Source organism: Opisthocomus hoazin, chromosome 18 (genome assembly GCF_030867145.1).
Source record: "Opisthocomus hoazin isolate bOpiHoa1 chromosome 18, bOpiHoa1.hap1, whole genome shotgun sequence".
NCBI classification, from domain to species: domain Eukaryota; kingdom Metazoa; phylum Chordata; class Aves; order Opisthocomiformes; family Opisthocomidae; genus Opisthocomus; species Opisthocomus hoazin.
The window spans coordinates 12,512,611-12,535,521 of NC_134431.1; the positions used below are offsets into that span (position 1 = coordinate 12,512,611).

The 22,911-nt window shown below is 36.6% G+C and overlaps 1 long non-coding RNA gene across 1 annotated transcript in view; it reads left to right on the forward strand.

Moving 5' to 3' along the window:
• The window catches only part of LOC142363546 (uncharacterized), a 107,898-nt gene extending 85,276 nt beyond the window's left edge, over positions 1 to 22,622 (forward strand). Inside the window, exons 3-4 of the long non-coding RNA XR_012765802.1 lie at positions 13,216 to 13,296; positions 22,477 to 22,622. This is a non-coding gene — a long non-coding RNA (uncharacterized LOC142363546). The remainder of the gene's footprint in view (positions 1 to 13,215; positions 13,297 to 22,476) is intronic.
• The last annotated feature ends 289 nt before the right edge of the window (positions 22,623 to 22,911 follow it).

Consider the following 22,911-nt stretch of genomic DNA (forward strand, 5'->3'; position numbering starts at 1 on the left):
GGATCAGACAGTACTGGGGCTAGCAAAGAACATGTTTCCAACACATTAATGGACCAAGAGATGGCATTTCGAACAGTACACATCACCTTTTAAAGTGTTTTTCTTAATTACAGCCAGTTCCCATATTCTGCTTATACAAAAGGCTTCTCTCTGCAGAAGACCATCTCAGTGAAGCCTGTCACTGCTGCTGAGTTGCTGAGACCCTCCTGGGGATACAGTGGGTGACATGGAAGGCAGATAGGGTGGCCAGGACAGATGCTGTCTGGTTAACAAAGACAATGTCCCCATCTGTTAGGAGGATTTCCTGCAGTTCTGAATGCTTGGTCCCCACATCCTCAAATACTCAACAGATGGTGGGTTACAAATGTGTAAATCGCTCTGAAGTTTGGATGGAAAAATGCAAAAAGCATTATTTTCTGAAATGTGCAATTGTTCCTAACTCATGGAGGGGTATTTCTGAACTCTGAAACTTCCATTTTCTGTGAAATAAATTATTCTTTTTGCTTGCATTCCCCAGCCAGTTCTAAGAGTAAATGGTACAGAATAAGAGCACTATTCTGCAAGCATGGCCACTGCATGAAAAGTTATTATTTGCCGATAGTTGCCACCTTTCCACAGATGTGCATAGCTATTTTCTGTTCTAAATGTAGGTGAATAAGAACATTATTTTTCCAAATACTAGTACCTGGTAATCATAGGTAAACACTGCCTCTTCTTGCAAGTTCCACATCATTCAGACATCACGACAGGCACAGACTTGAGCCTCACTCTAAGTATGTTGACAGTGAAGAGCAGTGAAGGAAAGAAACCTTTGGGAAAAGACGTGGGGCAAAAGTATTTATTTTTATGATAAGAAATGCAATTGTGGAGTCCTTGGAGATCAGAAAGAAGCATGTGTGGTAAACTACAAAGGAAGATGAAAAGACTCATTCAATCTTCCAGAGGTTAAACTTGAAGTTCGAGGCAGTGGAAGTGTCCAGCCTACAGTGTGAAGCTTCTGGGGGTGGGCAGGTAGGGTGTTACGCTAGAGGGAAAACTTCACAGAAACACAATAGTTGGTTTTTTTTTTTAATGGAAAATTGATATGGGGAGAGAGTCTTATCACAACTTTATTTTCCATTCTGATATTTTAGAATAAGATTAATTTTTTATTTTTGGATGTTTTTAACATACTATATGCATATATAAAAGCCAGTATTACAAAGAAGTATCTTTCCTTTTTAATGAAATTATTGTTTATTTTCTTCTTGTTTTTCCCCTCCCTTAAACTTTTAAATACCTCAATGGAAATTTTGGAACAACTTGGTTTTAAGTAAAGTCACTCCTTTATTCAGCCATGGTGAAGTTTCTTTGTAATTCTTATGACACAGGGCTGACTATGCAAAACACAAGTTGCAGAATTAAATTACAAACTGTGTGATTGAAATGACTACAGAGAATAGATTAGGACAAAGTGAGACTCATCAGATTTGTCTTTTATCTTTCAAAGCCGCATTGCAAAACATGGAATGAATACTAGCAACAGCTCCAGAAAAATAACTCTGGATGCAGATTTTTTAATAAACAAATACATCTTCTCTATTGTTTTGGTCTTAAGTGCAGGACTGACTCTTGCTCAGTCCTTATCACTTTGATAAGCTTCCATGTTGAATATTGGTAGATCAGCAAGTCTGTGGTATGGACAGATGAAGTGCTCAATAACTACCGTATAATCCTTTTTTCAGTCTTGGACAGGCTTAAAGCTTGAAATACAAGAAGCCAAAGTTTGTTTTACTGGGTGAAACAAAGTGATTTATCTGAATAATCAAAGGTGGTGCTTTTCTATGAGAATTTCCACTGATGTAACCTACAGTTCAATGACAAATAGTATTCAGAAAAATTCAGATACCCATTATTGGATTACACTATGAAAGGTATAGGCCAACTCTTTGAAAAGAGTAGTACCTCTTAAAACACTGTGGTACCAAGAATTAGGAAGGACTCTATTGTAAATCAGTAGGGGATTCCTGTCTAAAAAGCTCTTTTCATATTTTTTGGGAAAAAAACCCGCAGTTGTTCTCTCGCTTTATTATTTAGTCCCTTCACACCCAAAATTAACTTGAATTCAGGATAAGAGTTAACCTTCTGCCTATGGAGAAGGTGAAGTATTTCATACCAATAAAAAACAGCACCACAAAGAAAACCCCATACCCTTGCTGTCAGATGCAATTAGACACAGTGATTTAAATCAATTGTGAGTACAGGATCATTTCAGGTAGTCAATATGTTACCCCAGATACCTCAGACAGTAACTCCTTAAACTTTAAACCCAACTGAGAACTAGTACCCTGATGGTTTGTGTTTAGGGTTGATTGGTAGGCATCAATCTTCTGTAAATTAGAAGTCAAAAGCAAGTTAGACAATAGAAAATTTATCCTGTGAAAGTGGTACTGTTTTGATGAGGAATTTGTTGCTCTACTGCAGATCTGTCTTTAATAAAAAGACGTAACAATTTGATCCAGTAAGTTTTTCAGTTATCTGAGAGGGAAATTAGTGTCTTTTCTTTCTTTTTTTTCTTTCCCCCACCCGTAAGTCTGGCTTTGCAAAAGCAGAAGTATTTCCTGATACTCAGAAGGTGTCTGAAGGACTTTTAATAATCTTTGATGCAATAACAATGGTGCAAATCCTCTGAAAGCAAAGCCATTCTTCTGTGCTACCAGCCACACTGAGATTGTTCACTAAAGATGCTCAGATGTCATGGTATTTCTACGTTGTGAATGTATCTCTTAAAGATATTAGTTTGTGCTTTGGAGCACGCACTTGTGACTTCTGTCCTGCCAGGGCTGATAAGCTTCGTGGAATTTGCTAAATTATAAGAATTTTACTTATGACATCCTGCTCTAGGACACAGTACAATAGGCTGATGTTTTTGACGTTTTGCCTCGTAATCCTACCGTGGTATTAATTCAAAATTTAGTCTGTTTCTTAGCAGGTATTATTTCCATAAACCTGCCAAGTTTGATGTCATTCAGCTCAGGAGTCGTTAAGATTTAACAACCAAAGAAGAAACAATGAAAAGGGAGAACCTTTGATGTTTTTTTAGTGGGTTGTAGTTTTGGATTGGGTTTTTTTTGAAGACAAATATAGTGGGTTCAGAAAGTCCAAGAGTTTACATTCCTAAATAGCTCAGAAATTCTTAGAGACAAAATGTTACCCATTTCATTTGTTTCGACTAGACGCTTTGAGTCTTACAGGGGCTATTTAATTTTCAAGGGAGGAGAGACCATCCCAAGCTTACCTCAACACAATTTGGTGCGTTGTTTTGTACTTCTTCAGAAGTCAGTCTGGGGGAAGGAGGATGGAGGGGGAATGTCATAATTGTGTGTATTTATGAATTACAAGATCTAAGCTTAACACTGAAGTGTTTCACTAGTCCCAGTGAGCCTGTGTGACCGCTTCACTGGGTTGCTGCTGCAGGTGAGTCCCTGGCCAGGAAAAAAACAAACTTGATTCCCTGTAGTGGCTGTAGACCGACTTCATATGATGTTCCTTCAGCAGGTAGATGCAAGACCACCTGAGCCTCTCCTGCTGCCTGCCTGTAGGGCACTGGAGTGTTACTTCCAACAGTGACTTAGATTATGAATTGAACAACATTTATAAAATGAATTATGCATTTCAACTTGTGTTTTAAAAAAAAAGTAATTGCAATTATTTTAAATTCATCTTTTATTTGTATTTAAATATAAGGAAAACAGAGGGGGTTTTTGTCATTGTTAAGGAGAGATTTTTAGATTATTTTCAGATTATTGCCAAATTTCCATGTATCTTCTGCAAAGGTGCAGGCAGCTTGTATGAATGCACCCACAGTGCAATCATATTCTTCATATCAGAAGACACAATTTAAAAGTAATAGTGTCTACATCTATGTGGTGTCCAAGTGATCCAAAACGCAATGTGAATGCATAAAATTATCTGTAGGGGCTTTTTTAAAGATACGTCCCATCAGATGAATATGAAATTGAGAAAATTACAGCAATAAAAATTTTCAGTTGTTTTTCAGACTACTAGATCAAACAGCTGTGTTCTTAGGAGTGGTATGAAAGTGGATTTATAAAACTAAATGTGTTTTTTCCTCAGCAACACTGAGGAAAATGAAGTTTATGGCTGCAAAGGAGAAGCTGACAGGTGCTCAGTAATTTTATACTCTGCTTAGCGGTGGGAAACAGTGTGACACAAGATTTACTGCTGCTAACTTGTTTAAATATTAGGAATTGTGTTCAGTTAGTTAACATGAGCTTTGCAAATGCCTCCTGGGACTGATGAAGAGGTTGTAAAGTCAATGAACATCTCCAGTTAGAGGTCCCTTACCACCTGTGTCGTAAGAGGCATGTTGAATAGATGCTGTGAGACTGGATATTTATGCAATGGGCCAATGGTTACATTAAAAAATGTGTATGTTTAATGAGTTATCTAATTATGACGTGAATATAGTTCTTTAATATGATCTTGACAAACTGCATCCGGGTAGCAGCTGCAAGATTGCAAATTTCTCTCGAGTCCCCAGAGACTCAGAAACCTGCTTGAAGGTTTGAGTGTTCTTGAGTTGAGTAAGAAAGGGCAACTGAAAATAACAGTGGTTACCCCTAGTCACTGAATCTTCATTTTCTGGGGCTACATTCATGAAAAGGTTTAAAAAAGTTTGAAACATGGTAATCTTGTTACTTTTAAAACTAAACTTGCATATATTACATAAGAAGCATAGAATTGTTCATGTTTTTGAAATATTTCAGATGTTTCACAATTTTTCCCTCAATGTATTTAAGTCTAATATGAGGTCAATTTATAAACATGAAGTTTTCATCTGTTGTTCCATATATTTTGATACAAGTCCTCTATGCATTTAGTTTAGTTTTATGAGTTTTCCCTAGGTTTCCCTTAGATTATTTTTTTTTTAAATAAAAATTAATTAATCTTTTCAGTTTCCAAAACCGTATATGCTAGGCTATGCAGGACCTGTTAACTGGTATTGCAGGGTTAAATCAGTGTCTGTGGGTTTGAAAAGTGTAGATGTAACTGTATATAAGTAGATCACAGGATGTACCTTCAAGTTCTGAAATATACTGATGTCAAGGACAGTTCTTTATTCTAAGAAACTGAAATGCAGAGTCAGGTTGCCCACTTCCCAGTGTATTTGAAGGCCTGTATTTAGAGATACCATTCTCACAGTGAGATATTCCTACTTAATATGGAGCTTTATTGTTTAGTTTTTTCCCAAGTATTAAATCTTCTCAATCTCTTTGCAATTAATCTGGAGATTTTCTAGTCTCTCTCTCTGTACCAAAATATTTTTGCACTTCTCTGGAATGTGTTGACATGTTACAATCAATGGTGTTTCCTGTCATTGCAATAAATGTCAGGCTTTCTGCAAAATACTTCTGCTGGCTAACCAGAAAATATGTATCCGAATGCTGACATGGCATTTGCAGCCAGGATGATTTACTTAATGCTTCTAGCTGGGTCATTCAGGGAGTGTATAAAGTGAGGTCAGTTCCTTCTCCTAACATCAGGAGAGATTTTCTTATGAGATAGTATTTAAATAGAAACCGTTGTTAAAGATTTTATTAGAAAAATTCTGCATGAATCTGGATGCTGCAGTTTGGTGCTCAGTTTCAGCAGCAGGTTAGGTGATATTGCTCCCTAATTAATTCCCTTTAAGATGACTAAGCCTGAACATCTAACATTGCTATTTTATGTGCCTTGAATGAGTTTCTTTGTTGTAGTTTTTTGCACCTTTCTAAACAGTTTTAACTTATGAAATCCGTTTAGTAATAATTGGTCCCATATTGACCAAGCACAGAAAGCATCATCATTAACTCCATTTATTACCTCTGCACATCTTTAATTTTTTATTTTGATAATGTAACACTTAAATAGATTAAAGTCATTTGATCCACAAAACAAATATACAGTGAAAGGTGAGTGGCTTGGATATTGACAGCTTATGAGCTGGGATGTACTTGTTGGGACTATCTTCATGTAATTACTAATACATCTTAGTTTATAATTTGCCTGGGATCCGAGCAAGAAAAGCGCTTTTGTCTCTGCTTACTGAGAAACACAGGCAGCATCAATAAAACACTGAAGTTAGATATCAAATAGAGCCCTCCCATTGTAAATTACTAAAATGTACAATTTCTGTCAAAGGGCAGAAAATGAACTGTTAACACTGATCAAGCCAAACGAGTGCTTTTATGTGGGTGGGCAGATACCAGATCTTCTGTGTTGCAGAGAGAGCGATCACAGTTAGCTTCTTTTATGATGAAAACTAAAATCTCTGGATCCATAAGATAAAATTTCTGGGGAAATATTTGATCCCTTTTTTTTTTTTTCTCATTTTGCATTTTTTATCTAAAAAGTAAAGCAATCTCAAACCAAAAGAACCCTTTTTTAAAAAACTCTGAACTGAGACTATTTGATATTGCAAAAAATCTCTTGCCTTTTTATTCCAATTTTAATAAGTTTAGCCACATGAGCCATCAAAGTGTACTGTACTTCTTTTCAGTGAAAAAATTCTGAACAAATATCTGTATGTGGAATGTATTAAACTATCCTGGTTTTCCATAGCTTACACATTTTAGTAGATATGTCTGCAGATAAGTCAGTATTTTTCTGCTTGAGCTTCTTTTCATAGCATACTTTTAAAACAGTGTTATTTCTGTTCAGTCACTTAATGATGCTGAGTTGTATTGACTTTCCTTTAAATGATTATCTGTCATGTCATATAAGGTGTCAAAAATGTAGGTGAAGTACGTTAGAAAGATCCTGATAGCCTTAGCAATCAATGTAATTCATAGTCTCTGGTAATATACATTTCATTTTGCTGTTCTCAGTACATGAACGAAAAATTGTCATCCTACACAGAAACCAACACTAAATGGAAAAAAAAAAGATGAAAATTCAATGCTTCAGAATTTTTAATCAGAAATCTCAAGAATGTTTTTAAAAAATTGAAGACAGTTGCTTTGCATTAATTTTTTTTTGACTGAAGGGAGTCTACTTCTGTGTCATATATAGAGATGAAGTGAAAATATTACTATTGCATAATAATATACCTTAATCTTTAAATATTTTGAGAACCCTGACAGTCAAAAATACCCATTTTGAAATAAAAAAAAAAGTCTGTGGCAGATATTCCATCAGAAAACATTCAACTATTTTTCTTGTTCCTGTCATGTGATGTTCCTTTGTGTTTTGATGCTTTTGTCATCCTGAGCTCAGACATTCAGGGATGTGAAGGGGGAGCTACCTATATTGTGCAATTATGCTGCAGAAAGAATGTTAAAAAAGGAAGAAAGTGCAAGTGAAGACTGAACACAGTGGTAAGCTTCCATAATAGACAATATTTGTCAAACTAATGTGAGTGTAAAAGTCACTGCTTGTCTGTGTGCTGTTCTTGCATCCCAGATGCAAAAAAGATCTAGAGTAAATTTGAAAGGGGAGAATCTGAGGACACTAAACTCCTGCAAGATCTTCTCTGTTTTACCAAGGAAGATTCAGGAGCCAGCAAAGCAGGTAGGTGCCTGCTCATCAACACATAAGTAGGCATCGGCCATCTGTGCATGTAGTTAGACTGGATGGGTCCAGCAATTAAACTGGTATGGACTGAAAAATTTTTGTCAAAACTTGAACAAACATTCCTTACTTGGAAACAATATCCACTATTATTACTCATTATGTTAATATTTCAATATTTAGATACGTTCACCAGAAAATTTTCTAATCCTGGCAACACTTGCATGGAATTGTCATAATTACTGAGGTCCCTTTCAGGTACTTAAAAAATGTGCAAGGAAAGGCTGAAAATTCCTTAAGCTTTTCCTTGGTGAAAAGAAAACTAATTTGGTTGAAGTCTTTTTCCTAAAGAAAATAAGCAAAATGTTATTACTGTAATGATACCTTATCACTTCTGACATTATATACATAAACCATTAGACTCAAGCTGCCTGTGGGAATCGCTTGCTGCATTTCTGGATGTTAAGCAGCAAGAATATAACCATGTGGGCAATTTTTTAAAGCTGATTTGATAATGCTTTGGAAACCAGGTGAACGGTAGGATGCTGAAAAACCTGGAAGTTTCAGGATAAGCAGAAACCTCATTGCTCTGCAGTAGTCAGCCCCACCGGAACAGTTAGCCTGTATCTCCACATCACCCTTTCACCAGGCTTTTGCAAGAGGCTTGGGACCAAAAAAGATATAGGATACTAAATGTCTTTCTAATAGGAAATTTGGCTGGCTTGTTCTTGTATACTTATCTTGCTAGCTAGTTCTGCTTGCCTGGTGATTTCTTCCTTTTTTTTTTTAAAAAAAATACAAAATACTTGCAGAATTCATTTTTTGTGAACAAGGAAAAACAGCTTTTAAAAGGAAGAGAGAATACTACTGCTTGCAAGGTGTTTAAAGTTTCTAAAAGCAAATTGCCATCCTGTGCCCATTAGTGCTACCAGTTTTAAAGCAAGTTATGAACCATTTGTATTTTCCAGATGTGATACCTGGGTACTGAAACACCACAGATCTCTCCCAGTGGACAAGCACATCAGTTCACCTGGTGCTGTGTACCATTCACGTCAGAGCAGTGATCCAGGCTGGAGCTCATTGGCTCGTTGCGTCAGTCTGACAGAGCTCCAGCGCTCAATATCGCTGCAAACTGGCAGATGCAACAGTGACTGTATATCTTCACTGAGAGGAGACTTTGTTGGGAAGCATAATGTGAAGTTGTCTTGAAGAGTCCATCACAACCTCTTGTATTCTGCTAGCTGTGAAAATATTTTATATTTCATGAATAGTTTGCATGATGAGACAAGCAGGGTAAATTATAGTAGTATCTAATATCCTAGGATCTGCTCTGGCACATGGGAGGTGGGAAACAGAACATTTTATTCCTTCCTTATTTGCCTGTGGATTTTGGTTTTTTCCCTTCAGTAGCTGCAACAACACCAAAACAAAGCATAAAGTAAAAATTACTGTAATAGTTTATAATATTTATTAGTCCAAAGCAATAATGTTTATGAAGTATTGTAATGTTCTGTTCTCTCCCCGTGTGAGATTTCTCATAGTGGCTAGAGACGATTTTCCCAATTTGCTGTGAACTCCAATCTTTCTTTCTTTTTTTTCTTTTTAAGCGCGTCACATATAACACATCTATAGGGTGGTGAAACACTGGAATGGGTTGCCCAGAGAGGTAGTGGAGGCCCCATCCCTGGAAACATTCAAGACCAGGTTGGACAGGGCTCTGAGCAACCTGATCTAGTTAGTGGTGTCCCTGCTCACTGTGGGGGGGTTGGACTAGATCACCTCTAGGGGTCCCTTCCGACCCAAAACTTTCTATGATTCTATAAGCTTTTATCAGCATATGGTTTGTTCGCTGTATGTTCTTATTCTGCTGCCTTTTGTAGAAAACAGATTTTTTTCTTTGGATAACAAGTTATAAATTGCCAGTGTAGCCTTCTAACAAATATTCAGGTTTTGCATCTCCTGTTGTGTTCTCTTATGGAGAGTCTGAAATGCTTTCTTTGTTCTTACTGGCCTTTTAGATGAAAACGAGTCTGCAGTGCTTATTAATTCCTTACACCTTTGTGGATGCCTTTAGATGCTGTGGAAATGTTGAAGATAGCTGAAGTAAAAAAAAAAAAAAGCTGCATAATGTAAGACAGAAATGGGAGGTTTTCAGGGGTACTACTCTACATTAGGTACTGTGTCGATCTATGTAACTGTTTGTGTACCTGAACTTAAACCTCATGAGAAATGTTCTCCATGTCTTTATAATATGATGATTTTCAAGCAGGAAGCTCTGTGTACACAAATTCTTGCAAAAATATTTGGACAGTATGCCGGCAAACATGTATAATAATTTATTTCTAGAACTAAGTATGGTTTTCGTGTTTTTTTAGAGAGTAGTCAAGAACTATTTTTCTGATCTAGTTTACTATTGACATGTCATGGATTTCTCTGTGCGTATGCACTAACATACAGGTGATTTATGTTACTTTGATAAGTCAGGCAGGTTCTGGTGTCACTCATGTGCTTTTGAAAACTTTACCCTTGGGAACATCGCTCACGGTATTTTTCTCATATTCAGAATTACTTGATTTGATTCAAGTCCTCAGTGTCAAGGTAGTTTTGGCACTTTCAGTCTCTGTCTCTCCCATACACACTCACACGTGTACACACACAGTCTCAGGTTATTTCTGATCTCAAAGAGCTTGCTTTCAAAGACTCCACTTTTGCCTGCTATAGTGTCATTGTTTCAAGCTCCAGTTTGTTGGCAGCAGTCCATCTTTGCTGTAACACACTACACGCTGCAGACACTGAATGAAAGATAAAAGAGAGGGAGGAATATATTAAATCTACATGTTCCCTTGCAATGGTAATTTTTCTTCTTTAACTTGCAGGAGCACTGTAGCCAGAGGGCACCGCATATGTAAGACAGTTCTTTATTGGAAGGAGCCTTTTTTCTTACATCACTATCCCTGGTGTCTTCAGAATCAATACAGACTTTAATTTTTCTCCTCTATCCAACTATTTCTATGAAAAGAGCTATAGCTCATATTTTATAGCCTTAACTCTCACATGATGAGCCCTTGCTGCAACAAGATGTTAAAAATGTTATGTGGAAGTCCCAGCATATGCTGATCCTCACTTGAGTGAACTGCAGCGCTTCAGAGGTGAAGCGATTTCTAGACAAAATGAATTGGATTTCTATCTCTAATTTCAACTGTTTAATAGCATATAATACAAACTCCCCTTTAAAATTCTGAACTGGTTGTTAACTTGCTACTGGACTTTTGCCAGTGCCTGCACTTGCGTTACTTCCCTGCTAATATTTCAAAGTGTCAGCTCAAGTGGCCTGAGAACTGCCTGTGGAAGTGTTGTAATTGCTGAGATAGGCTTACTCCAACTGTGATAACAAAATGCAGGAATGGACTGGGGAGAGGGAGAGAAAAAAGATAACAGCTGGGATTTATGCTTCCAGATTTTAAGAAGAAAGCTTCTTCATAAGTTTGATGGCAAACAGAATGGTGTGTGTACCGATAAAAGAGAGGGAGGGAAGTTTGACGTGAATGAAAATGCAGGAATACATCTGCACAGCAGGACTAAACTCTAGGCTTATGCAGGTACCACAGAGAAGTCATTTTCCTTTGGCTGTATGCAGTCCTTGTGAACACCCCACAGATCATCCATTCTCCTCTTACTGGGATGCATGGCAAATAATGATTTTTTAGCCTAACACATGCATCGTTTCTTCTTTAAGAATTTAAGACTCTTTTCTAGACAAAGGTATCCAGTATCAAAATGCTGGATTAGGTTAATGCAGGAACTATATTTGCAGGGATCACAAAAAAAACCCCACAAACCCAGAAATGGGATGAGATGCAGCAGTGGAAAAGTGAGGTTGCGTCGCAAAAGGACTGATAGACTGTAAAGTGAAACATGAAGAGAATTAAGTGTAAAAAATATAGAGTAGAGAGGGGAAGCTGCTTGTTAGGACTCTTATTTGTTTATTTTAGTTGGTCTTTTATTTCTTGATATGATACTTTTCTGTTTGTTTCTCCTAAATCTTTACATGCTTGTAAATTCAAATGGTAAGAGATGCATTATTTTATTTTGGGTTTTTTTTTAAACATACTTTATGTGTTTCAGTTTGCACTTGGGTTGGGATGTTATACATTAATTCATTTCCAGAGCTGTTTGTTTTTAGGTATGAAAACACGGAATTTAAATAATTTAAGTAAGGATTCAGTTTAAGTGAGTTAAAAATGTCTTGCATAGTACTGGATAAAATCTTATATATCACATCTATTTCAGCGGCACTCATTAATCTGAATACCACTGTTCTACTCATTGTCAGAATAAACGAAAAATCCTGCTAGATGGTATAGAGATATTTGTAAAAACTCACTCACTTATTCCTACTGTAGTTTAGAAAGGAGTATTTCTTTAACTGTCTAGAGACTAACCTAATGTTTCCCTGCCTTAATAGGGCCTCCAAATACTATTAATTCATTATTTCAAAACCAAGTGGGGAATAAAACAGTCTTCCAATTTACTCAGAAGGAAAAGATGCATATTCAGCCCTAATTTTCAGCTTTAAATCTGAGAGAATGGCTAGAACAAGCTGAACAATCTATTTGTTTTTCCACACTATGGCCTTGCTTCTAAGCCTATGTATATGGGCTAATTGGTTTTCTGCCCTCCACACTTGGCTGCATCAAGGTTACAATATTCCCTGGCTCCTTCAAACAAATAACTTTCATTTTTTCTTGAATTAATTTAAGTTTATATTACCCATAATAAAATGTTTTACATACAACAAATAAATCAACATTTAAAGTAAAAAGTGTGGAAATCATGTTTAGATCAGGATTGCAAGCCACATCTCAGAGCACGATTGCTGGAATGTCTAATGAGCTTATTGTCATTAGTTAGCAGCTGAAACACAAACTACAATATGGTTTACACTTTTGCAAAAAATCTGTTAGAATAATGTTCTCAAACAAAAAAGTCAAATCACTGGAAACTATAAGCAGATGCCATCATTTCCAGAAGTGCCAAGCAGCTGCTGTTCCCACTGGCATTTCAGGTGAAAGTTTCTTGGGTATTTTCATGGGTCGAAAACAAAATTAGTTTTGTTTTGTTTTGGTTTTTTTTCTAGCAACTAGACTTAGATGTGGACTGGGTGATGGCTGGAGTTGAGGGATCCTGGTATCCCTCAACTGCAAGATTTTGGCTTCAGCTTCTTTGGGGATTTAGGGAAATTTATGCTGAGATTTTATACAATCATGTCAGCTGCATCATTTTGTATCTACCCTCACTGATAATAATCCTTAATAAGGGGATAGTAATTTCTTTTTCTGTTTGAGCACTGTTCAATCAATTGTTAATTAAGACTTGTAGGAAGACTGCAACAAAAGAAGCTCAGAAACTGGCTTAACAGATAAGCTATTCCACCAAACTTTACACCCAAAGAAAAAACAACTATTCCTGCATCATCCCCAACAGGCCATCCATCCACAGATATGGAGGATCCCAGGCCATCATACCTCAAACTACAGGTCTCATTATCTTTTAAAATGTTTTCCTAATTCTAACCAAAAACTCTATTACAGTAACGAAAGCCTCTTGTCTCTTGTTCCAACCACAGTGGATACGAAGAACATTGTATTCTTTTTCTCTTTGCAGCTAACTTTCTGTATTTGAAGATTGTACCTGAAAGCACTTCCTGAATTTTTATGAGACACATTTCCTATTCATTCCTACAAGGTAAATAGTATAATCTATGAAGGAGTTACTCGCAGAATGCCTAAGCTATTTCTGTGTTTATCTAAGGAGGAGAGAAAAAATCAGTAATTTTATCCATATATATCATAGCCTTTGAGTTTGATTCTGTGAACCAGAGTTTAAAAAGAACATATAATTACCAGGGTTCTTACTTGTCTTTAACATTTTAATGTATAGCAAAAACATGTCTTAACACAGCCTGAACTAATATCTGGTGTCTTCTCTTCGTATAATATAGATGCACATACTTTCAGAAGAATCAGGGTTTTATTAGTATATTTTTGTCACAAGTTTCTGTGCTGCGTTGTCAAAAGCAATCAGCATTTCATAAACCCCTTCACTCCAACCCTACTCCAAGGATCATTGCTGAGAGCAGCACTTTGTGCAGGTGGGTGGAAGTAGGGTTTTTACCCCCACCTGAAGACGATGCCCCTATTACTTTCACTTCAAGCTTTCCACTGCATTTATTGGAACTACATTTCAATGAAAAAGAAATGTTTGAAGGGACATAGAATGTGCTGAAAAAACTCAACACATTTTCATCTGGCTAAAAGGAACATTTTTATTTTTTCCATGAAAAATATTTTAGTTTAATTTAAGTCCAATCTAAAACTCAGCAGGATAGAGACATGGAGACATATACTCACTCTTTTCAAATTATCTACTGCTAAGTTATGGTTCATAGGGAAGCACATAAAAGGCAAGATGTTAAACTCAAGAAAATGAGAAGTAGTTAGAAAAGGTTTGGTTTTTTCAAAATATGAAAAATCTACTTGAATAAATTAACATTTTGTTTCAATCTCTTTTATAACAAAATCCATGTAAACTTGTCTAGTTTAAAGCTCATGGGATTATGTTTTAGTCCACTGAAGCTATAGCAATAGCAGGGTGAGAGTAATGCTAAAGGAAGACAGGCTTGTACCAGCAGTAATTAGAAGGATTTAGGATGAGAAGGCAGAAGTGTAGGAAGGGGAGAAGAAATATCTTTCAATAGTTGTATTAATCCATCTGCAAGGCAAATGAAATCTATCAGGAAGGAAATTAAGAACCTTTATACGCTCTATTGACTAAACCAGAAGTATAGTTTTCTCTCCGCACTGATTCTTTTGCTCACCAGGCTGTTTAACTAGAAGAACCTTGTAAAGAAGACAAAAGGTATCCATGATGTCCTAGTCAGTATTTTCTCTTGAATGCTGTCATCAAATGCATTCTGTTAACATTCAGTATTGCACCCTGATGTGCTGCTTCCCATTCAGTAACAGCCACCACTGTGGTGAGTTCAAGTTTCTGCTTTAGTCTTCTGAAATCATTTATTACAATTTAGCACAGTGGAATACAGTGTCTCAGCAGCTGTCTGTCTGGCAAGTTGACTGTGGGAAAGATTATGGAGTATATTTTGAGCAATCAGATGTAGAATGTTGCTGATCAGGAGTGAGACCTCCTCTGTGGTGTTGTTTTTCCTAACTCTTATTTATTTGCTTCTCAACAAAATTCTATCAAAGGAAATTATTCATCAGTTCTTTCAAAATCTTATTTTGTTGCATATGTTTCCCTCTCTGTGACATGCGCCATGGTGATAACTTGTGACAATTGGATCAATTAAATGATATATAAGCATTTCACAGATTCATTAATCATTTTTATAAAACCTGAAAAATATGAAATACTGATATGAATTAGCTATGAATGCCCTTTCTGAAGCCCTGAGTACATTAATGCAGCTTTCCAAGCTTCCAAAAGGGTGAGGGACACCAACAATTTTTTTCACATTTCTGCCTTTCCAGTGTGGAAAGCATGACATGAAAGCAGCTTTATACATTTTTGGAAATTGTTCCGCTGAATAATCCTCCTGAAGTAGCTCTTGCTGTGTTTCCTCCCTATGGCATGTAATCCTTTTTTTAATCAAGAAGCAGAAACAATTTGCACTGTGTGCCTTGGTTTAGATTGCTACTAGTAATACCAAGATAAATTCTTTATTGGAGAGATTTTGGGTTGATATTCAATATTAACACGGCTGAATTCTTCACTACTTTTTGAAAGCAACACTTAACATTTCTGAAGTAAAGACCTGATAAAAATGTACTTTTTAAAATGGAGTTTTCTGTCATTATAAATATATGTAAAATAATGTGTATTATCTATGGCGAGACCTATTTTTCAGCTAAGGATATTTCAGACACTGGCATACGCATAGCAAAGGCATGAAACAGGTGGTGAATTAATTTTGAGAAAAATAACATAAAGCAGTGCATCACTAAGAATCTTTGACAATCTGTTTAGTATCTTAATTAAAAAAAAATTCAAACTATACCTAACCTTACCATATAAGCAAATGAAATTGAGTCTAATTTACATCACTCATTTGGTTACAGGTGTTTAGAAGATTTAATGCATCTTTAAACTGTCCAAATGCCCTCAACAGTGATCCAACAGCTGCAGCTTCTCATTTGTCTCTAGCATCAAACCACATATTAAATCATTGCAGTGGAGAAGAAATTCCCTTAATTTTAGGCGTATGACTAGTCTATTTCTTTCTCAAAATGAATGCAAATTTTCCTGTATCCCACACAGAGAAATTAATATTTGTGCTATTGATACCATGTTGTTGACCGATGGAGAAGATGGCATTGCAAAGTAGCCAGAAACAATTCATGCCTCTATTAAGCAGTGCGTAGCTTTCCATGGATTACAATTCACCTGTTCCATTTGTTTTTAAGTTACATCCTCTAAAAGGGTTAACAATAATTTTGCCAGATTCATTGCCCAAGGGAAGAGATTAAGATCACGTATACCTCAAATCCTTAAATGTGTGAATTATAAAAGTCAGTGGTTATTTTTTACTTTGAATTTCCCCTATGTACAAGGAAGTAGCAAATTTATGCAGATTCAGAAGTGTGTTCCCACCCTGCCCCAGCCCCCTAATCCAGCACATTATTATGTCTGTGGAGCTAATTGTCATGGTGGGCCATGGCTTGAAGGTTATTACTCTGTTAAAAAATGAGCGGTACAGATTCACAGTAACTTGTTCATTGGTAGCAATTGAAAACAAAGATATGGATACAAACTCCAACCCAGGTGTTCCTTAAACTGATTGTTAAAAGCAAAAGAGAGGGCCTAGTGATATTAAAGTACAGCTACAGCCTTTTTTGTCACATGCCTTCCCTAAGTGCATGCCACCATATGGTCGTTCTCCATCCTGTGTTCCCAGAGACCACAGGAAGTCGTGAACACAGTTAACACCAAAGTCCCTTTCCAGCTTTCCTCATTAGATGGCAAACAGTTTTTTAGGTCATGATATTCATTAGGTTATCCTTCCAAATTCCTACAAACAGTGAAATAGGAGTTTCTAGTTAACTGGGGATGAAATGATCTGCTTCTGGATATAAAAATCTCATCCTGGCTTTGTTCAGTTAGGGAAAACAAATAAGGAAAACAGAAGACTATAGCAGCAAAAAGTTTCACATCTTTGAATGAACTATTCATCCACTTAGTTTAAAAATGGTAAAATAAATCATATATGATCTTTCATATCTCATCAGCCTATTTATAACAGTATGCCCTTTATTATGACAGATTTTATGATATTTTGTGATGACCAGTCATGGGGAAAAAAATGTTTAATGTACTGACATCTAATTTTATTATCTCTGGTACCTATCCTTTTTCTCAAAGCGTATCTTTGAATCAGCGCCAGTTTAAGCTACTGTACTTTCAAAGCTGGGCTATGACAGGATTGAGAGCTAACCTAATAAATCAATAAGGGAAAAGACCAGTCATAGAGACAATTGCATAATTCACTGTTGACAGTAGTAACACGTAGAGCCTAGCTAAGCAATTTTTCTGTTTATTACTAAACTTTATTTTTCTAAAGTAAAATGTCCGTTCTCCAGATGTGTGTTCCAGCCTTAGTGTTCCTGCTGCTTTTTAATATATAGAAGGTCATTTCCATGCCCAATTTTTATGAGGGGTTCTAGTCATGGAGAAGAAAAATTACATTTGTAAAAAACTTTTTTAAACTTAGTGAGCTGTAAGAGGCCAGCCAATGATTCCCTCTGTCTGGTATGTCAGGGAGCTCAAAATATAGCAGAACTGGAACCCCAGAAGTTCATGCTGTTAATATTTATGCAACAATCTGTTGTCTTTCTGGCTGCATCTGTCTGAACTTCCTTATGTACAATATATTTGGGCACCACTGAATCCTACCAGATGCAACATGAGATTTGTCCAAACCACCACACTCATTCTCCTCTTGCGCAGTTTATGTACAAAGAATATAAACCATAATGCAACCAGGCAAGCCTGTGTATCTCATGATTGCAACTACTTTGTGTGTGTCTGTGTGTGTGAGGTTAGCTTTAATGGAAGCTACAGTTACGCAGTGGAAGAAGACAGCACAGCTGTCTTCCAACTGGCTGACCTAAGCACAGCCCAGAATACAAAGCAACAAAAACTGTATATAGTACTAGCAATTATACCTATTCTCCTTTCGTTTATTCTTCTCCCCTTTTTTCTGCACTCTTTTGCTGTTAAGTGCCTGTATTTGCTCATTCTCACCATAGGTTTGAGACTGCATGAAATAAAGGAAGCTGATTTAGATAGAAAATAAAGAAGGTAATTATTAAGGGTGGTGGGTTCCCCTTAGAGGGGAAATGAAATCTTATTTTGATCTCCATCACCAAATCAAGTGAAGGAAATTTCAGTAGCTGCCCCTGTTCTAAAGACATGTATATGCAGCTTTTGGAGACAGATATGGCATGGAGGTATTTCCCATCAGCATCTCAAGGTTGTTTAAAGAAACCTTATACCAGAGAGTCAGTAACAGTAATATATTGCCTTTCCCATGTGCAGTATCCATATGAGTTTAGAGAGGAGAGAAACAGTAAAGCAGGAGGGCGAATTCCTTGTGCAACAACCAGGATGTGCTGGACACATACCTGAGCCATTCCAGATTTTTGCACAAGCAAGTCTCTGTAGCATATGAGGAGCATAAGGCAGCGGCCAAGAAGCTGTAAAAACTGGGATGCTCTTTTTATGCTGATTAATCTAAAATCTCCGGCTTACATTTCCATACTTTCTCGTTGATGTAACAACTAATTTTAAAAGACACTTCATAGCTCTAGATACTAGATGATGTGTAGTTAAATTGTAGTAGTGCTGTGCAGTTATTGCAGATTTATGGCGGGCAGGTGGAATGTAATTGAAATGTCATTTCTATCAAAATCTATAAATCTTGTACAGAGCAGCAATGCAATGATACCATTTTAATATCATGAGTGGGAAAGGTTAAGGTACGAAAACTCTACGTATAGTCTTCACACTTCGAGGCAGAGAACAGCAAACACTGAAAACAGAAAAAAGGTTTGTGGATGGAAAATAACTGCAAATAATTGCTATAAGGAGTAAATGCCAGTGTTTTCCTAACTTTTTTGATTTGCTTGTGTTAGGAAAAAAATCAAGTTACAGTTCAGCTGTTTCATGGCATTTTTCCTGACCTTTATAAATTCTTACTACTGGTCAGGGAAATGAGTTTGAAACTTCCACTTTGTCATTTTGTGCATAGAGTACACAGAGAATATAAAGTCAAAATCAAAGCTAAATAAGTTGTCTGGTTCAAGAAGTAATAAATGTGAAGGCTATGTAAATTAACTTCTTCCCGACCAGCCTCACATGATTCTCATGGCTTTCACTGCTTGCCTCCTTCAAGGCTAATTGCACCAAGCAGCAATGGAATAAACCTATTCTGGCAAGCTGTTGTGCGTCACGATGTATTTTGCCTGTTGCTCTCTTATCTCTTACCGTATGATCTAGTTATTTGCTGTGCTTCCTAGGGGACAAATGAAGTGACTTCTTGACAGTTTTTTTCAATATTCAGCTTCACTGGAAGATACCATAATGCCAAGGTGATGCACAAATGTATGTGCCTAAGAATATTAAGGAAATAATAGGCAAACAAAAAAATAACAACCCACAAAAAAAACTACCAAAAAGAGAAGAGCAACAAAAAGCAAAATGTTACAGCAATACGCAGAGGAAAGTGTGAAATAAGGAGGAGATGCCCTATGCCCTCCCAATCTAAGCAAAAAGGAAAAGTTGGAAAGCATAGGAGAGTTCTACAACTGGATTCCAAGAGAGGTAATCTGAGAAACTAGCTTTAATGAGTACTCACTATTTTATAAACAGAGGCTGGGCTTTTGTTTCAGAGGCTGACTTAGGTTCTGCTGTTAGTGAGGTTCTGGTAAAGCCTGTGGTCTGCAAAGTCGTTCTGGATGAGGCAACATCACAGTTACTATGGTACTTCTTGTGGCAGATAGACAGTAAAGATGTTTTTTAATACAGAGGAAAAAGGAAGGATGCATTTCTGTATTACTTTCAAATACAATTCAGACTCTCCCAGGAAGGATACCAAACTAAATTAGTGCCGACAGCCAATGAAAAATGAGTCTCTACTCTATGAATAAGACAAAATCCTCCCCTGAGTAACCACCACCACATGTGCAGCAATGATTACACGAGCCACTTGAAGCAATATAAATTCCAGTCCAAGGCTCCCTCCTGTCCATCCAATTCTACACAAAATTGCTTGCATAGGGAAGTCATATATATTCCAGTCAGGTGTGGGTATTGTCCACAAAAAATCTATTCATTAGGTGTCAGGTTGGGGTAAGTGAATGACATAACCTTTGTAGAATTTCTCTTTCTGTTATTTGCAATTACTTTATGATAAAAGGAGCCTGGAAACAAACTAAAAGTGATTCTTCCTTTGTCAACCAGTGAATCAAGATGCGCTTGAGATTATCTAAAGGGACTCTGTATTGCTAACCCTATAAAACAAGTGGTCTGCTGATGTTTTTAGTGTGCTAGAGCTAAGGATTAGCTATCCCTTCAGAACAGAAAAGGAGAAAAGCCATATACGTGTTATTAAACACCAGCAATTAAAAAAAAATCAGGAAATATTATATTATGGTGTTTGCTGACTGCAGCTGGTGATTAGGTGTCTAACCACTGTATGCTCAAGCAGCTAATGGCATTTTCAGTGACCATCAATGTGGGATTAGATATGTGTATATATATAGGTGAAGGAATATAAATTTAATTTAAAATGTGCAACTTATGCATATGAAGCTCTGAATTCAATTTTTGGTCTCATCCATTAATAGTATAAGCCAGTGTCTCTTAAACTAATTAAGAGAAGGATAATGTCTCAATCTCCTGCCAATTTTCATAATTTAAAAATTAGAACTGTATTTACAACTAAAATTCCTTTATCTCAACACATTAAATGTCAAAAAGCTACTTATACAAATTACCAGTGAAATAAATCCTATAAGTTAGTTTTGGTCCAGCCCATTTGTTCACTAAGCAATTCACTATTTCATGCAGTGACATATGAAGAGAGTTCTCTCTCAAAGATATATACTCTTGAAGTGGGACAGATGAATGTTAGGAAAACGTTGCCTCATGAGGGAGTGGGCAGTGGCAGAGTAATCAGTGTGTTCTAAAGTATCTCTACTATATTGAATGTGCATCTCTAATGCCTTTTCCTGAAAAGCTTGTCCTTGCTGTGTTTGATGAGATTTTAGCCTTAAATATCCTGTTGATTGACTTCCTATGGGTATTCAATTCTGCTTCCTATAATTTCATGTATCCTGGTAAAGTCACAAGTGCTCAAGTCTGCACTTGGCGATGTAAAGTCCTTTGTAATCGTATGTCAGTAAAATGACTACTATCTCTAGAGCTGAAAAACTTCATATATGAATGAAAACTCTAGTCATCCAAGTACATTTGAAAGCGAATGTCTTATAGAATATATTAAACAGCCTAGATAGCACCAGAAAGCTCTTATTTTTGCTTTTCTCTTCAAAGTAAAAATTTCTGTAAATTAAGTACTTTATTAATCTTCCGTGACATAAGCTTAAATTTATATACCCAAATATAGGGGGTGGTGGGTGTTACTGAACTCATGCCCTGTAATAGTGGGTATTTCAGTATGAGAAATAGCTACTTTTAAACCAACTTCATTTCCTTAAATGAAAAAGGATCACATGCTCTCCTGTGGGAAAATGTATTTTCCTACAGAATTCAGCAAGAGAGGGAAGGAACGTGAAAATTGACCTGCAGCCAGTGATTTGCCAAAGCTGCAGAAAGAGGCAACTCATATCACTTTATTGTCTGCTTTGAGCAGATGTAACCTATAAATAGCACTTTATACATGCAGAAATCTTTTATTAAACTGACATTTTTAATGAGTCCAGGTTAAGTTGTTATTTCCCCATACTTATGTTGAAAGAAAAATTGTGAGGTTCCCTTTTAGGCAGCTTCCCAGTGAGCAGAGGTGCACCAGTATGATGCAAAATTATATTCACAAGTATAACTGGATAGTTAGTGGGATATAATTCTAACTGTGTTTAATTGTATTTATTTCATTTTGTTGAAAGATTATTTTAAAATATTGCTTTATAGAAGTCAGGAACACAGAAACACCATCTTCTCCACCAAGTAACAATGAGAGGCAAACCACCCTCACCCCAGCAGAACCAGCCACATCTGCATTCCAGCCACATCTCTGTCTGTGCTGGAACAAAACCACTGGGACTAAAGAAATGAGAGCTTTACCTTGCCTGATGGTCTTTCTTTTTTTTTAATACACAGGGTGTCTATAAAACATTGATTACACAAGACATTACTATTTTGAGATGTAGGTACTGTTACAGCATTTTCCATAGTTGTAATGTGCCTACAGTTCTCGGATTATCGTCCTGTATTTCCACACGCACTGATTAGGATGCCATATCTCTGTCTGATATTTCCTGAACATAAATATGTCTGCCAATGTTGCACAGGTAACCTGCCCCATTTGGTCAATCTGTTGTTCTCGGGATTTATCTATTCACAGCAACTGTGCCATAAGGTAAATCTGATGCTCCTCATGCTTTGCTGGTCAATGTTTTGTACTTGTGCAACAAAACCAAATCCAATCAAGTTCAACAAGTCCAAATGTGTTGATTAATTATGTGTGTACGAAGACTACATACATCACCTTCTCAGTAAGCCCAGCTTCTCCTGAACGGCTGGATTTGCCATACGTGAGCAATAAACACAGCCAGGATTTTTGAAGGATTGATAACTCACATGAAATGTGACTATCTCTAGTATTGTCTCCAGACTAGGTTTTCTACGTAGAAAGAAAGCATTCAGGGAATCCTGGATATGTTCGCCCTACCCATAACTCAGCTGAAGCTTCTCGCGCTTAAAAGTACCTTGAGGATAAATCTCAGCATGGATCTTGTTTCATAAATTCCCTCAGCTTCTCATTTAAGGTAAGACATTTATTTCAATGAAATTAGCAATATATGTAGAAACTTGTTCTGATTTTGTACCTTTACTATAGTTCTGCTGAAAGATAATATGAATTGTATATTATTGCAGCCAGATTCTGTTCTGCCACAGGATTTGTAGTAAAAAGGATGACATTTGGACAGAGAGTTTAAACTGAACAACTTTCCCCACACTCTGTATCCATCCTTTTTATACCTCTTCCATTATTTTAGATTATTTAATTGAGAAGGCAACTCTGTTTTATTCTACCACAAAATAACT